Here is a 16,201-nt window from a genome sequence, read left to right as displayed (position 1 = left end):
CTGGGAGCACCTTCAAATTCAATCATCCAACAGAGAGGAGGTCACATTAGTAGCTCTACAGGCTACTAATGTGTTTGACTCTGTTCCACTTAACCTGTTGTGGGATGGAGGCGCTCTGTCATTAAAAGTCTGGTGTCGACTATAGTTAACAGCTGGCACAGCAGCTCGTGGTGGTCCCACATCACTGGAGTGTGAGGAAACATTATAATCAGGGCTGGAAATGTCTGTGAGTACATAGACCAGCTGTATTTAATCAACATTTACACCTAAAAAAAAAATATCTTTACAAAATACAATATTTTCATGTTTTCAATGCCCATTTCTTTTCTTCAGTTTTCAAAGACAAATTTCATTGTTTGCAAATTTCCATTGTTTTCATCGTTAATATCTTTTGGCTATCAGCATTATTTTACATCAAGACTGAAGAAACTATTGAATATATCCATGAAGCAATTTGGTCAGTCCACCTTATTTTGAATTTTCAAATGAATACACTTGACTTGACAAGGATTGTAGTAAAAAAATAAACTAACACATCTAATGTAATTAATGCAAGGCTGAGTCAAATGCTTTGATTTGATTTGGTTGGTTTTTGGACACCTAGGCCTGCTGTCTTCAAAATGAACTGCTTCAAAGAAAAAAAAATGTTGTTTGCAGTCACACAGCTCTTATCATAGTCTATGTCAAACATAGGGGTTTAGACTGATGTTGTTTTCTATGGTGTAGCAGTGAAACTGGACATTGATTGCATTTACATGGACTTGAGTTACCCGGTTATGAGTCATATCCTGGTTTTTATCATATCCTGGATACTGTGTTGACATGCGTCAGAGAAACACGGTTATTCATATCCCTGTATAAATAAGAAAAACTAGTACCCAAGTTTCTGATCACTGAATCATATCTGCACAGAGAGTTGTGATGGTATTTTACAACACCAAATGAGGTAAGTTTGAAATTTGGGAAAAATTAGATCACTGTTATTTTGGGTTTACCACAGTTAAATGCCAGCATCACGGTGCATAGATGGTACCCACCTTGTTCCAACAACGGGAGAAAACAAAAAGAATCTTGTTTATATTCAGAACATTTGCTTACAGGTAGCATCTGCAGAAAAGTGACTAAGAGGATGGCAAGGATTAAAAGGGATATCTCAAATGAATGAGCTTAATATAACTTGATATTTTAAATTATTAACACTATTAGGCAATTAGAATCATTATTATTCAACACCACAAAAGTTTGGCAGACACGCCAAGAGAGAGCGAAGCAACTTGCCTTTGACTTACTTCACTAAATGACTGTCCCAGAAACGACTTCAAAATAAAAGTCTGTGAAAAAAGGGGCAGCTCAAAGTGGGCCTTGAAAAAGGTTACGCTTTTACTTTGAAAAATACACTGGAAGAGTTGTCATTTCTAAATTTCAGGACTGGGAAGCATTGACAAACTGTGCAGGATGCTTACGGAGTGCTGTCTTTCCATCTTCAGCTCACAGACCTCTAATTCCTGGTAACTCATGGCGTGAGCGGTCATTCTCTGTCTCCACAGTAAACTATGTTCACATTTCATTCATGGCTGAACAATTAAACTGTTTAGTTCACGTTTTATCTAAATATGAGCACGTTTTGACACAAAACTGTCATCAGTTCACAGACAGATCCACTGCAGACAAGCTGCTCAGCTGTCACTCTCTCCGGGTAGAGTGGATCAGCTGTTTCTCCACCAAACAGTATCTTTCAAAGTATTTCAAAGTATCTGAAGTTAAATGAAGTTAAATCAAAGACGCGCCTGCGCAGGTAGTCTACAGCAGCCATTCTCAACCTTGGAGTCCCGACCCCAACTGGGGTTGCGAGATGATTTCTGGGGGTCGCCAAATCATTTTGGAAAAATATTAATACACATGATTAATATTAAATTACATAATTTTAGACAGGGAGTTTTTTTAGTTGTTTTCTGATTCATTATTTGTCCAAAATTCATTGTCTCAACTGAGTTTGTACGATTTGAACTGTGTGTGGGAGATTCTGTTCAGTGACAGTGGGAAAAAAAAAAACAAAGAGAAAGAAAAAAAGCTTGCGCGTTGTTGCCTTAGCCACAGCTGCAGCAAGTTTGCTAGCTACCTGATGAAAAATGGAGCGATTGGCTACACAGAAAAAGTGTTCCAGCTCAGACCTGGGTCAACAGCAGCAGAAGGGGTCTCAAGGTATGTCACCAGAAAGCCCAACAGCAGCTCCACCACCTGAGAAACGTCAGGCCCTGTGGCCAACACCGACTGATATCAGAGCCTCGAGCTCCGTAAATATCAGCCCCACTCTTTGAAATATGGCTTTTCATAGACGAGCAGAAACAACACGGAATACCTGCAGTGTGTTTTCATGTTAACAAGCTCTCAGCAACAGAAATGTTCGAATTTTTCTCCCCATTGTGTTTTCTTAAGGCTTTAATTAGTATGTGTTGATGTTGTTTTCTTTAATTTAAAAGAAAAACTAAGTTTGCATGATTTGTTTACATGTTAACTGGCTCAACTACCAGCAATATGATGTGAAGTAGCGACAACTGTTGGTCTGTTGGTCACATTAAAGAGTTATTGTGATGCTGCTGCATGTTTTTTTTAACAAATCCAAAAGCGATTTGCCAAAAAATAGGATGTTATTGTGCCTTTGGGCAAGACCTGTGTCTCAATAAGAAACTGATAGCTTAAGTGTGAGCTTAAGTGCTTGTTTGTATATCAGACACAAACAGTATGCTGTATTGGTCAGGTGTGCAAGCGACAGGACACGGAATGCCTTAAAAATATTGGAAGTTATGAATTTAGACAGAATGTCATGAAAAAACAAGTACCTATTGAGATTTATTGTACATGTTATTCATCATATACAGAAACAGCCCTTAAAATCTTGAGCAGAAGCTCATCCCGGGAGGCAAAGCTGCTGCTTTTTTCTCTCTCACACTTGTTGACGATCGCTTCACTTAGTTATGTTTCCACTATCTTTCGATTTCTCCATTGACATTAGAGTGCAAATAGAGCCAGAGTTTTACTGACAACCAATAAAGGGAGTAGAACAAGAACTCTAAGTACATTTTTCAGTTGTTTTTTTCAGTATACCTGCACCATCTGTTTTTGTTTCAGCACCACGGACAGTGCAATAATCAGTCGACTCCCAGTAAAATATGGAGAAAACAGAATGATGTATTTGGTCTATAAGGGTGCTACATACTGTAAATATATACAAACTGCCTAAAGACTATCACAGTCTGCCTCACAATCTCTGTACCACAGCAGCATTACTCACCCTCTGCTGTCACAATGAACCCTCATAAGTACCCATTTAATAAGCAGACTAATGAGTAAGCATGTTGTTACAAAAAAGGAACTGAGATGGAATGTGGTCATCTTGTCCGGGCTCCGTTCCAGTGGGACAACCCACTCACTATTCATCATTCCTTACTTATCCTTTACACCAGTGGTTCTCAACTGGTCCAGCCTCAGGACCAACCAATATCGTGGATGACAATTCATGGCCCAAATTTCCAAAAATGATCAACAATGCACATTTAGTAAACAAAAACGTTGCACTTAAGATCTTGGATGGCATAGAATTCATGACAGGAACAAGAGTCAGGAAAATACATGTTTACACCCCCTTTCCCCATGATAAAGTGTAGATTTTAGCCACTTTTTCCAGATATCTTGAGAATTTTTTTTTTTCATTAACGTAGTAAAAGCAGCTCTTTTATTTCAAGAAAAGGAGATAAATGAGTTTAGTTATTGATAAAACATTAATTTTAACCCATTATCACAATAAAACAGAGTTAAATAAACTGTATGGTTGGATGTTCTTCATAGACTTTTGCCACAACTTTTTCCAGAAACACATTTGTGAGCAACGTTGTTATAGTTAACTAAAACTAACTAAATAACTAAAACTAAAATTCAATGATCAATGTAGTTTAACTGAAACTAAAAAAACCTAAGCTTTACCAAAAAAAAACGAACAAAACTAACTAAAATGAAATAAAAATGGAGGCAAAATAAAAATGGAGACAAAACATCCTTAGTTTTAGTCTTTGACACCACCATACTGACTGGCATCTACCCCCAAGTCTAGGGAGAGTAAAACTGTCTGATCTGATTGGTTAAGACTTGACATAGTGGTAGTTTTATGTCTGGTGTTGTATTCAAACATCATCATTTAATAAATAAATGATAACTGAAGAGTAGCCTGTTTTGTACATTTTTAAATATGTATGACGTTCACTCAGCCCCAACATGTATCTGTAAAAACACAAAACTAACACTAAAACTAACAAAAACTGAACTAAAACGAAGCATTGTTGCAAAAAAAAAAAAACACTCTAAACTATCAAAGGAGCAGTAAAAACTAATAAACTTAACTGAAATCGAACACAGAAAGTGAAAATGAAACAAAAATAGAAACTAATGAAAAATAACAAACCATTATTACCTTGCGCGGGACCCACTGAAATCTGTTCCGCGACCCACTTTTGGGATTGACCAATTGAGAACCAGTGCTTTACACAATACACTTCATTAATGCTGAAGCACTCCTTGACTCAAAAACAACCTGCAGAGAGATTTCTTGAAGAGCACCTCCTTCTGAAAGGAGAACAACCAGTTGGTAGAGAGTTTACTCCCAAGACTTACTCTTCAAACCACCCCTGTTTGAAATCAGGAAAACATTATCATACATTTCTTCTTTCATGTTTCTTTCTACCATAATGTATGATTTATCCTGTGTTACATAAAGTGTGCCAGTGCGTACTGACAGGGGCCTGGACTCTGATCAGGGAGAACATGTGCATTATTTATAAAGGCAGAAAAGATGAAACTATATGTTTTAACTATCTTATAAAACTCAAGAAGAGTATCTCTGTATTTAATAAGATGCTCTCCCTTCTCTTTAATTCCACTAATTTTCTTCTGCTTTAGTAATTCCAGTAACATGTTAATCATCCTCTATCTTGCTCTCTGTTTCAGGGGTTTATGACGTCTAAGAACATCACTTACACCTCAACCGCTGAACCACAGCTCATTTTTCTGATGCTAATTCCCAGGAGTCCAACAGCACCAGCACCTTCAAACTGCAACATCAAACATAATCTACTATGTTTACCACAGAGGCCAAAGAGCATCATATTCAAATGCACTTTCCTTCATTACAGTCCTGCAGCAGAGAGAAATCAGGGAAATAATGGCCTGCATGCCCTCATCAACCCACCCTATTCAAGATCAGGAGTACATCTGAAAGCCCATTAAAAAGCCATCCCTCGCTTTGAAACCACCCTGGTTCAGTTTCTCGAAGAAGAAAAAACATCTTACCTGCTCCTCTGAGTTCCATGTGTTACCAGCATAACCCACCCCTGCTCATTCACCATTGATTTCTGCATCCCTCCAAATCACCCTTGTCTTCTTACTTCATCTCTCATTCCTCCCTCTATAGGGTCCTGAGGGTGGTCTGTATTGCCTGGAGCTACAGCCGATTCCCTTCAAACATTTCTCCTCTGTGCTGACAGCAAACAGAAGGACATGTAGATTCTAAATCTCAAATGTATTTGCCATCAATAAACCATTTTAAGATGTCTTGTTGGCCATGTGGTTCTGCCTGGTAAATAAAATATTAAATAGCTCCCTGTGAGGAGCTGGAAACTTGTCCTAAGGGCTCAGCTTATCTTCTGTACAGAATCACAACAACCTCTACCTTCACACTGAGATCAAATCCATAATATCCATGCCACAATTACAGCACATGACATTGAGATGTGCAACAACTGCATCCACATGGAAAGACTTAATGCTCAAATAAAGGTGTCCACTGTGAGCCAAAAAGAGGGTGCTTCACCTGATCATCACCTTAATTTTCAACACTCTGATTACCTGATTCACTTCATTTCAGTGACACATAATTATGATTCATTTCCAAATGAGGGACATTTATTTACACTCTAACAAGCCTTTTCTGTTCAGTACCAGTCTAATGATTTTATGAGGTATTGGTCTTGTTAACATGGCCATCTGCCTGACTTGTCTGGTTGTATGCCACACTGGTTGCCCAGTGAATAGAGCCCATTCATGAGCAACAGTGGAGGACAAAAAATGAAGCCAACTTAAGTGCCAGCCACGGATTTGCCACAAAGCTTCAAGAATGAGTAAAAATTTCTATATTTTACAGCTGAAATAATAATGTTGCCTAGTACCAAAAACAACATGAACCTTTTCAACAAAGGAACTCTTAAGACTTTGAAGAAAATGCACATTTTAAGCTGCCTGTAAAATATTCCTAAGAGTCCTGATCAGATATAAACCCAAAGGCCTCACATTTACTAGGTGTTAGGTAGGGGTGTAACGGTACAGAAAAATTTTGGTTCGGTACGTACCTTGGTTTTGAAGTCACGGTTCGGTACATTTTCAGCACAGTGATTGAAGCGGATAAATAGGATTTAATTTTAATTTTTAAATGAATTGTATTAAAATAAATAGGCTGAATAAATTGCATTTAAATTATAAATAATGTTGCAACCTCCCTCCAAAAGTTCTTCAATGATTAAAAATATTAATAAATAAATACATTATTTAATAACTAGGTTATTTTCATTGATATATTGACATATTTATACCCATTCTTTAAACACTAAAATTTCCCAACCAAACTGAATGCATCATCACACAACCGCAAGTTAGCTTGTTAAGTATGCAAATTAGCGTCTTTTTTGACGATTTCAACACGGACTTCAGCACTGGATTACTCTTTTAACCAATGGGACCTACGATAAAGTTTGGAAGAACTTTTCACAGCCCACCTTGGAGGATAAAGACGTTAAAGCCGTGTGAAATCTGAGGATAACTTTACCTATGACACAGCTGTTCCTCTCTCACTCCTCGGAGGCTGATAGTTGAAGGTAAAGTTAATATGATTCACAGAGCCAGAGCACCATTACTATTCGGTTGATTTAAATGAAGCTGGTGGCTCTTCTAACTCCACACGCGCCATCACTCTTCTTCGTTTGTTTTTGTAACTGCTCCTTCTTCTGTAATGACGGTTGCTAGCAGCTTTTAGATTCATTGCCGCCACCTGGATTGAAGTGAGAACTTTTTTTTAATACTCACCCAGACATATTTGTCGTATTACTGCGTGCACCGAACGGTGACGGCCGTACTGTGATGGTACGGGATGAATACAATCACCGTTACACGCCTAGTGTTAGGAGAAGGTATGATATGAAAATGAGGATGACATAGCAGACAAAGCAACAACTCCCGAAATGTGCATGCACAAGGATGCAAAGACATGCAATATTAGTCTCGAGACCTGAAGCCTGTCAGGCTGTGACTTCCGTTTGTTGGATGAAAGCCAAAGCCATGAGTTTTCTTGTTTCTGTGACTAAAAAAACAGTTGCTGCAATTAAATTGATGACAGGTCTCTGTATTTGATAGAAAATATCTCTTTAACAAAAACAACAAAGACCTGATTACCCCTGATTACCTTTAAATTAGGAACATAACTATGCACATTTGTGTTAAAACATGTTGATTTAAAACATTTTTGGTGCCAAACATTTTTATTTCCTCACATCCTCAGATCACTCTAAAACACCAATATGGACTTTTTCTGCAACCCTTTATAATAATGTTTTATAAAATGTTTGGCCTGTGTTCCCATCTTAGATTTTTTTTCTTAAACTTATTTACACCCATGTGGACTTCAACAGATATTTCTGCTCTTTATCAGCCTTTCATACTTTGCATAGGGGCCTGTTAATGTGGCAGATAGTTCATTTTTGTAGTTTATTCACCTAATGAGATTTAAATGTGGCATATGATGTTATATAATGATTCATTATTATTTTTTATTTATTGCAACCTTGATTTTAATAAATGGAAAGGTTAGACAGTAGACTAGAGCAAAGTTTTATTATAAAAGATGCTCCTGTGATGTACAGCTTTATAACAAGAGTGAGGAAGTGGGGGGTATAAAGAGAACAGCTGTCCTTCTTGAACCACGTCGAGTAAGTCTGGCAGCTTATGTTTTCGTTATATATCTAACGTGAGACAGCCATGTAAAATAAGTGTATCAAAGGAGATATGCAGCAGCAGACTTTTTCCTCTCTGTGTATCTGTGGTCTTCTGCAGATAGCACTTGCGCCACCTCAGCCATTACGAGTGGTGTTTTTATCCATGAACGATCACATACGGCGGTTATATATGTATAAAAATGTAGACGTAGTCTGCAAACTAAAGAGATCCATCTTCCAGTAGCATCTGTCTGAAATATACCCACACAGCCGAGAGAGGAAAGGACATCCTCCTTCCCTCAGCCACAAAACTTTCAGCCACTGCTGCTAGTTAGCTAGCTTGCAGCTAGCTTGTTGTGGACACCACCTGGGGCGGAAACTGTCAACAGGCATGCAGGGGGGAATATCAAAACAAAGCGCAGCTTGAAGTATTCATTTAAATCAATGTTTTGACTTTCCATCGATCTGATTGGATCATCAATCAACCAATCGATACATTGATATACATCGATGAATCGTTACACCTCTACCTGAAATCACCATCAATTGTCAGGGAACTGAATGCTGAGCATGCAGTCTGTGCATCTCCTGCACGTATGTTCAGGCAACAGGTGATGCTAGCTGCTGCCGTCACTGATGGGCTACACTGACATGATGCTCCAGGTCAAGCGAGACCAATCCCAGGTGAGGGGATTCCTGTTCTAAGCAGCACCCCATCCTGGTATATGTTAAAATGTGGTGCATTCACAACACAGACATGCTGATTATTTTGGAAAACTAGCACAGCAAAACTGGAGTGTGGAATTTTCAGTGTTAAACATTTCAGAGTTCATTTTAACCCTCAAAGTGTAATTTTAACTCCATTCTGAGATAAACAGCCTTCAGTGTTGGAGTTACAGCTGCAAGAAAAAGTATGTTAACCCTTTGGGATTTCTTGGATTTCTGCATGAATTGGTCACAAAATGTGTGCTGATCTTCATCTAAGTCACAACAATAGAACAAACACAGTCTGCTTAAACCAATACCACAAAAATGATATATTTTCATGTTTTTATTGAACAAACCATGTAAACATTCACAGTGCAGGGTGGAAAAAGTATGTGAACCCCTAGGCTAATGACTTCTCCAAGACCCAGTTGGAGCCAGGAGTCAGCCAACCTGGAGTCCAATCAATGTGATGAGATTGGATGTGTTGGTTAAAGCTGCCCTGCCCTATAAAAAACACATACCAGTTTGGAGTTCGCTGTTCTCAAGACGCATTGCCTGATATGAGCCATGCCTGGCACAAAAGAGCTCTCAGAAGACCTATGATCAAGAATTGTTGATTTACATGAAGCTGGAAAGGGTTACAAAAGTATCTCTAAAAGCCTTGATGTTCATGTGTCCACGGTAAGACAGACTGTCTACAAATGGAGAAAGTTCAGCACTGTTGCTACTCTCCCTAGGCGTGGTCATCCTGCAAAGATGACTGCGAGAGGACAGCGCAGAATGCTCAATGAGGTGAAGAAGAATTCTAGAGTGTAAGATAAACACAGAAATCTCTGGCACATGCAAACATTTGTGCTGACAAATGTACAATAAGTAAAACATTAAACAAGAATGCCGTTCATGGGAGGACACCACGGAGGAAGCCACTGCTGTCCAAAAAAAACATTGCTGCACATTTAAAGTTTGCAAAAGCGCACCTGGATGTTCCACAGCAATACAGGCAAAATATTCTGTGGACAGATGAAACCAAAATTGAGTTGTTTGGAAGGAACACACAATGCCATGTGTGGAGAAAAAAAGGCACAGCACACCAACATCAAAACCTCATCCCAACTGGGAAATATGGTGGAGGGGCCATCATTGTTTGTGGCTGCTTTGCTGCCACAGGGCCTGGACGGATTGCTGTCATTGACGGAAAAATTAATTCCTAAGTTTATCGAGACATTTTACAGGAAAACTTAAGACCATCTGTCCACCAACTGAAGCTCAACAGAGGATGGGTGATGCAACAGGACAACGACCAAAGCATAGAAGTAAATCAACAACAGAATGGCTTCAACAAAAGAAAATACACCTTCTGGAGTGGCCCAGTCAGAGTCCTGACCACAACCCGGTCGAGATGCTATGGCATGACCTCAAGAGGGCGATTCACACCAGACATCCCAAGAGTGTTCCTGAACTGAAACAGTTTTGTAAAAAGGAATGGTCCAAAATTCCTCCTGCAACTACAGGAAATGTTTGGTTGAGGTTACTGCTGCCAAAGGAGGGTCAACCAGTTACTAAATCCACAGTTTCACATACTTTTTTCCACCCTGCACTGTGAATGTTTACATGGTTTGTTCAATGAAAAAAATGAAAACATATCATTTTTGTGCAGTATTAGTTTAAGCAGACTGTGTTTGTCTATTGTTGTGACTTAGATGAAGATCAGAACACATTTTATGACCAATTTATGCAGAAATCCAAGAAATCCCAAAGGGTTAACATACTTTTTCTTTTAACTGTATTTGGCGGTGCTAATCCAATCAGTGTTAATTCAATTCTTAGTTGAAGAGATCAGAGTAAATTGATCGAAGGACTGCCCACTGCTAATTCAATTTTTGGGCAGCAGTTTCCCCATAATGCCCCAGGGCAGAATGTTTTGATGGGGTTTATGGTGTTTTCACACCTCTAGTCTGGTTAATCTGGTCCAAAGAGAGAACCAATATGTTACATTGTTGCATTTGACGTCAACTTTGGTCGAAAATGTCAACTTAATATGTTCCTGTTGTAAAATATGAAATGTGTCACCTATAAAAATAAACTCAGTGAACTCAACTCGCCACACCATTTTAAGGAATTCAGAAATAATTGTGTCGATAAAAAACTTCTACATAGATTGATAAATGTTTTTTTCTTTCTCTTTGATGCTGTTTTAACTTTCCTCACATAGCTGATATTAATGTCCAGACCCCCTGAAGATTATCTTCATGGGAGGGAGGCAGTGTAACCCAGGAAGTCTTCAAATCTCCTGCCAGCACAGCCAGCAGGAGATAGGACTGTCATATATTAATCCTGACCTTCACCAATCAGGCACCTATAAAAACTGTGTCACCTATAAAAAATAAACTCTGTAAACTTAACTCGCCACACCATTTTAAGGAATTCATAAATAATTGTGTTGATAAAAGACCTCTACATAAATTGATAAATGTTTTTTCTTTCTCTTTGATGCTGTTTTAACTTTCTTCACATAGCTGGTGATCATGTCCAGACCCCTGAAGATTATCTTCATGGGAGAGAGGCAGTGTAACCCATGAAGTCTTCAAATCTCCTGCCAGCACAGCCAGCAGGAGATAGGACTGTCATATATTAATTCTGACCTTCACCAGTCAATCACAGGCTTTTACTGGGAAACTACATAACACTTCACACACATCCAAAACACACATCCAAAAACACTGACAGAATTTCCTCTGGTCTTAAAACAAGACTAAATTAAAACCCAGTATATGGCTGATCACATCTATCTGGGATGCCCATTAAAATGCCTGACTGAATTGTGTGTTCTGGCAGAGTGATTGGTTTTTTGGGGTATGCAATTGTTCTGTCCCTTATGTCTGTGGGTTGAGAATTGAAGGATCCCAAAAGTTTAAAACATAAAGCCCTATCAGCAGTAAAACGCTAATCTGACACATCAGGTTGACTCATATATCCACTGCATGGATATATATCATGTTCATCTGGCGAAGAACCCATAGAAAGCGTCTAGGAAGGGAAGGACTTTTCAAAACATTTTTAAAAGGTAATTGAGGAATGTTCTGTCCGTCACATTCATGACAGGCCGATCAAAGCAGCAGATGACGCTGTGTGCATGCACTACTGCTGACAAGCTAGCGCTTCCTTGGAATGATAATGGTGGAGCTTCTCAGTGAATAAAATTGATGCCAAGGCTGGATGGGGGGTTGTGCAAAAACATCTTCTCTGCCAAGACAAGCTTTCGATGTGACTCTATGCCCTTATTCTACAAAGAAATGAAGTCCAGTTCTGATTAAACTGCCGCTTTTTTTCAGCTACGTCCGTGCTAAGATCTGGAGAAGAGCGACACATCAGCTTTCAGTGTTGCTCTCTGCTCTTGTGGCATGGGGTCTAATTCTGACATCACTGACACTGTGGCTGAAGGTCTGTACACACTGGGGTGAGTCAGATTGCTTTTTTATTTGAAAATTTGTAGAATGTGGCAAACTTGTAGCTCTGTTGCTCCTTTAAAATCCCGCTGGATCCATTCATCCTGACACAGAGCTTCATACAGCACCCGCTCCTGTGTCATAGCACTGAGCCAAGTTGGAGAGATGGAGAGAAACTTTTTAATTCTGTCTCTGTTATGACCTGTGAGTAGGCTAGAAACTTGTACATTCATCTGTTATATTTCCATGGCTGATATCCAAATAATACGCAGCCAAACTACAGTGTTTAAAGTCAGGTTTTGGCATGAGAGAGAGAGAGAGAGAGAGAGAGAAAGGTGGGGTCGGGCGATGGTGAGGAAGCGAGGAGGAAGCAGCGGGCACTGTTTTGAATCATCAGTCACCCATTTAAATGGCTTGGACTGATGCAAAATTTCTCATAAAATCGAACTTGCCAAAAGGGAAATGGAAAATTATTTGGGAATTAATGCAAAAAGATGATAGGATTTCTTCTTCTTTTGAAGTGTTCCTTTGAGCCTTGAAATGGAAAAATGCAGATGTAAAAAAAAATTATAGAGATCATTTACAGGAAAAAAGAGAACCCTGCCTCTCCAAACATGATAAACACAAGCATCCCGTTTCTGACTGATGCATCTGCTTTGAACAGAAACCTGTAATTTTTATCTTTCACAACAGAAACTGCAGCAATTTTGAAATCTGTGGAAAAGGAGACCACAGTGACTTACTAGGGCTCAACACTATCAATAGCAGACATGGCATTGCAGATGTGGAATATTTATCTTGGAATATTCAAGAGGTGGGAGGTGGGTGACCACAACTATCGTTATTATTACTGCGATTGTTGCAATACCAACGACTATATCTTATTCATTGTTGTTGTTCCATTTGTTTGTCTCCATCTGGTTCTCTCTTTCTGCATCTCCCTTTATCTCCTCACAACCCCAACACAGTCTCAGCAGGAGGCTTTTCAAAATGAGCTTGGCTCTGCTCAAGGTTTCCTTCTGGTTAACGGAGGTTTTCCTTGCAACTGTAACTCTGTGAGATTTAATGACTATATTGTGACCGTCAAGAACAAATTATGTAAAGTTTTGAGCGGTCAGCATGCAGTTCTCTCTAGAGCAGTGGTTTTCAAAGTGTGAGGTGGGCCTTCCCTGGGGGGTGCCACCAAACTTCAGGGGAGGTGTGGAACCATAATCCAGAAAAAAAGGAGATTTTGTTGGCTAAATTCTGCTGTGTGTGGGGCAAACAAACTAGGATTTTCCGGCATTGGTCCCAGTGATACTCAATGCCCACAGTGTTTAATTTTCAAAGATGTATAAGTTAATGAAAGCATAAGGCTGTGTGAACCCTGGGGTCATACTGAGACAAAAGCACCAAGTCTAGTGGTCAAACCAGGGGGATTTTTTGACAGGAAGTAAAAGGAATTTCAGTCACTAAAGGTAACTGATACATTTAGCAAACATTTAGTGTTGTAAGACTGTGCAAAAGCAGATTTTTGGCACCAACAATGATCACAAGTGAGGACCAGGCAAGGCTGAAGGTGGAGGATGATCTGCTGTTATGCAATCCTACATCATCTGCATAGATGCAAACTTAGAGTTCCCACGAAATTAGAACATAATAGTCAGGTCTTACATGCAACGAGTTCAATACTGAAACTGAAACTGATTGCCTGGGTAAGATAGGTGTTCAATATGACAAACCAAGATATTAAAATGTTTAAAATAAAAAATGTTTAAAGACGAGTCATAAATGTTTGAAAATAAAGTTGTTTACATTTTTTAATCTTGCTTCTACAGTGGTGGGGGTCCATGGAAAAAATTATTTCTCCTAGGGGAGGCTCACTCTCCCACACTTTGAAAACCCCTGCTCTAGAGTTTTGCGTCTCCCACAGTCTCCTAAAGGCCTCTCTCATAGCAGACAGCTCATTCCCCCACCTATCCAGAAAACTCTCCTCGGTGCTTGTGCATTTCTGTGTCAGAAGGAGGAAAAGATGGGAGAGCAGAAAAAGTTAGTCAGCAGCTAAAGCCAGTTAGCAAGAGATGGTAGTTTGAGATGGAGACAGATGATATATAAGAAAAAGAGCACTGAATCGGTCATCTCGCAGTAGTTCGGATTTCAAAGCGAGATACTGAACAAACACAGTAATCTGTAAACTATGATGCAAAATTATGTCGAGATTACCGCAGCAGTAACACAACAAATCACCAAAGGCATGGTCCCAGGAAACTGTTGTTGAAAAGGCAGGATTTAAAATATCATAAAGATACTTGAGCCACTTACATGCCTGGCATTTTCAGCCATTTTCAGCTGACACAGACATTTCTTGAAACAATGCTGTTTTTGGAAAACTTGCTTAAAACGAAAAAGAAATAGATCATTTTTGTCTCCGTGTGGACAAGACCAGAGCTGTACATGTCAGTAGGACAAAAGGTTGCTCAGCAGCTAACAAACATGACCCACCTCTCCACAACTATAGATCTGTTGTCCAGGAGAACAGTGTATTACATCGACAACTGGGAGGTAAAAGTCCATGCCTCAAAACAAGCTTTTTTCCCTAATGATCATACAGGACAGCTCCATGTATAAGGTCTGAAAGATGCTCTTGTGGAACTTGTCAGAGAGAAATTCATCAGTGTGCATCAGCACAGATAACGGACTAATGTAATCAAAGCTGTAGGTCATCAGCTGTATTTTGCTATCGGTGAGTTTTTATTTAGGCTTTTATCACTCTTAATGAAGAAATTAACAATCATTTTTATAATCAACAACAGTAAACATACCAGAGAAAAGATTTTTGAACGTTCCATTTACAAAAAAACAATTTAATATATAGAAGGCTTTACCATGATTATCATAGTGGTGTGATTTTGTGCAACAAAGGCTGAATTAAACATATATACAGTAATTTAGAGATTTCAAACTATCATGATTTTATCGTGCATCGCAATATAGCCTAAAAATATAGTGACATTAATTTGAGGCCATATTGCCCAGCTCTAATTGGGATGAACGTTACCAGATACTTGCCAACGTCGGATACTTACAAATTCACTGACACTGATGTATAAAAGTAGTTCAGACCTAAAACTTCAGTCAATTAATTTCACTTTTAAGTTTAAGGAATGAGAATGGACAAAGAAAAGTCTTGTGTCAGAATGCGGGGAGTGGGACGCAATTGCGGATCCGGGGTTCTTAAAGTTATCCCAGAAGGATAACCACTAAAACCGCAAGCGATATTTGGGAAAGGGAAGGAAAAGAACCCAAATTGGTAGCAACCAGAACTAAGAATCTCCCCAACTAAAATAATACTGAGAAAAGAGAACAAAACCACTGCTGCCTAGCAGCAGTTTAGAAACAAAGCTCTAAAGGGGAAGAAAAGCTTTCTCCAATAAAACACTATGGTCACCAGACCAGTGTAAAATTAAACAAAAGGACTGGGCAAAGGCCTCCAGCACTAATCCACTTCAACTGGTAATTCACAGGTAATATTATCAGGTAAGTTGTCAGTAATGTTTGTGCAGACTCACTCAAAACACAGGAAAACACAAGGAGATGAGCTCACTAACTCTGATGGTGAGATACTGAGTCAGCACTGAGAGCTGAAACCCAGGAGTATATGTAAGCTTTCCACAACTGGCCACAATCAGGAGCAATCAGCTCACACACACACCTGGCGCTGTCACACCTAGCCACAATCAGGAGCAATCAGCTCACAGACACCTGGCACTGCACTGATTGATCACACTCAGTGAGTGCCCAGTGTGATCTCCCTCACATTAAGCTGAAGTCACGTAGGTCTGTTGATCCAGCCTAAAACTCCACAAACTTATTCATACAAACAGCTGATATTAACAGCCAGTATGTGGATTGTTGATACCGACAGAAATTTTCATATCTGATGCTGATAATATCATACATTACTATTAATTTTATAACAAAGAGCACAGTCTAGACCTGCTGTTCATGTAAACTGTCTTGAGATAACATTTCTAATCA

General features: G+C 39.2%; 1 long non-coding RNA gene across 3 annotated transcripts in view; it reads right to left on the bottom strand.

Moving 5' to 3' along the window:
* LOC121510972 overlaps window positions 1-16,201 on the bottom strand; it is a 97,690-nt gene that overhangs the window by 9,604 nt on the left and 71,885 nt on the right. For 2 of the 3 annotated variants that reach the window (XR_005992010.1, XR_005992011.1), the window contains exon 5: window positions 14,091-14,174. The exons of the other annotated variant lie outside the window; for it this stretch is intronic. This is a non-coding gene — a long non-coding RNA (uncharacterized LOC121510972). Of the gene's footprint in view, window positions 1-14,090; window positions 14,175-16,201 lie in introns of those variants that run through there. 3 annotated transcript variants of the gene reach the window in all.

Source organism: Cheilinus undulatus, linkage group 6, assembly GCF_018320785.1.
Source record: "Cheilinus undulatus linkage group 6, ASM1832078v1, whole genome shotgun sequence".
Taxonomy (NCBI): Eukaryota; Metazoa; Chordata; class Actinopteri; order Labriformes; family Labridae; genus Cheilinus; species Cheilinus undulatus.
Note: the sequence above shows the minus strand (reverse complement) of the source record. Positions and strands in the feature narration are given on the sequence as shown.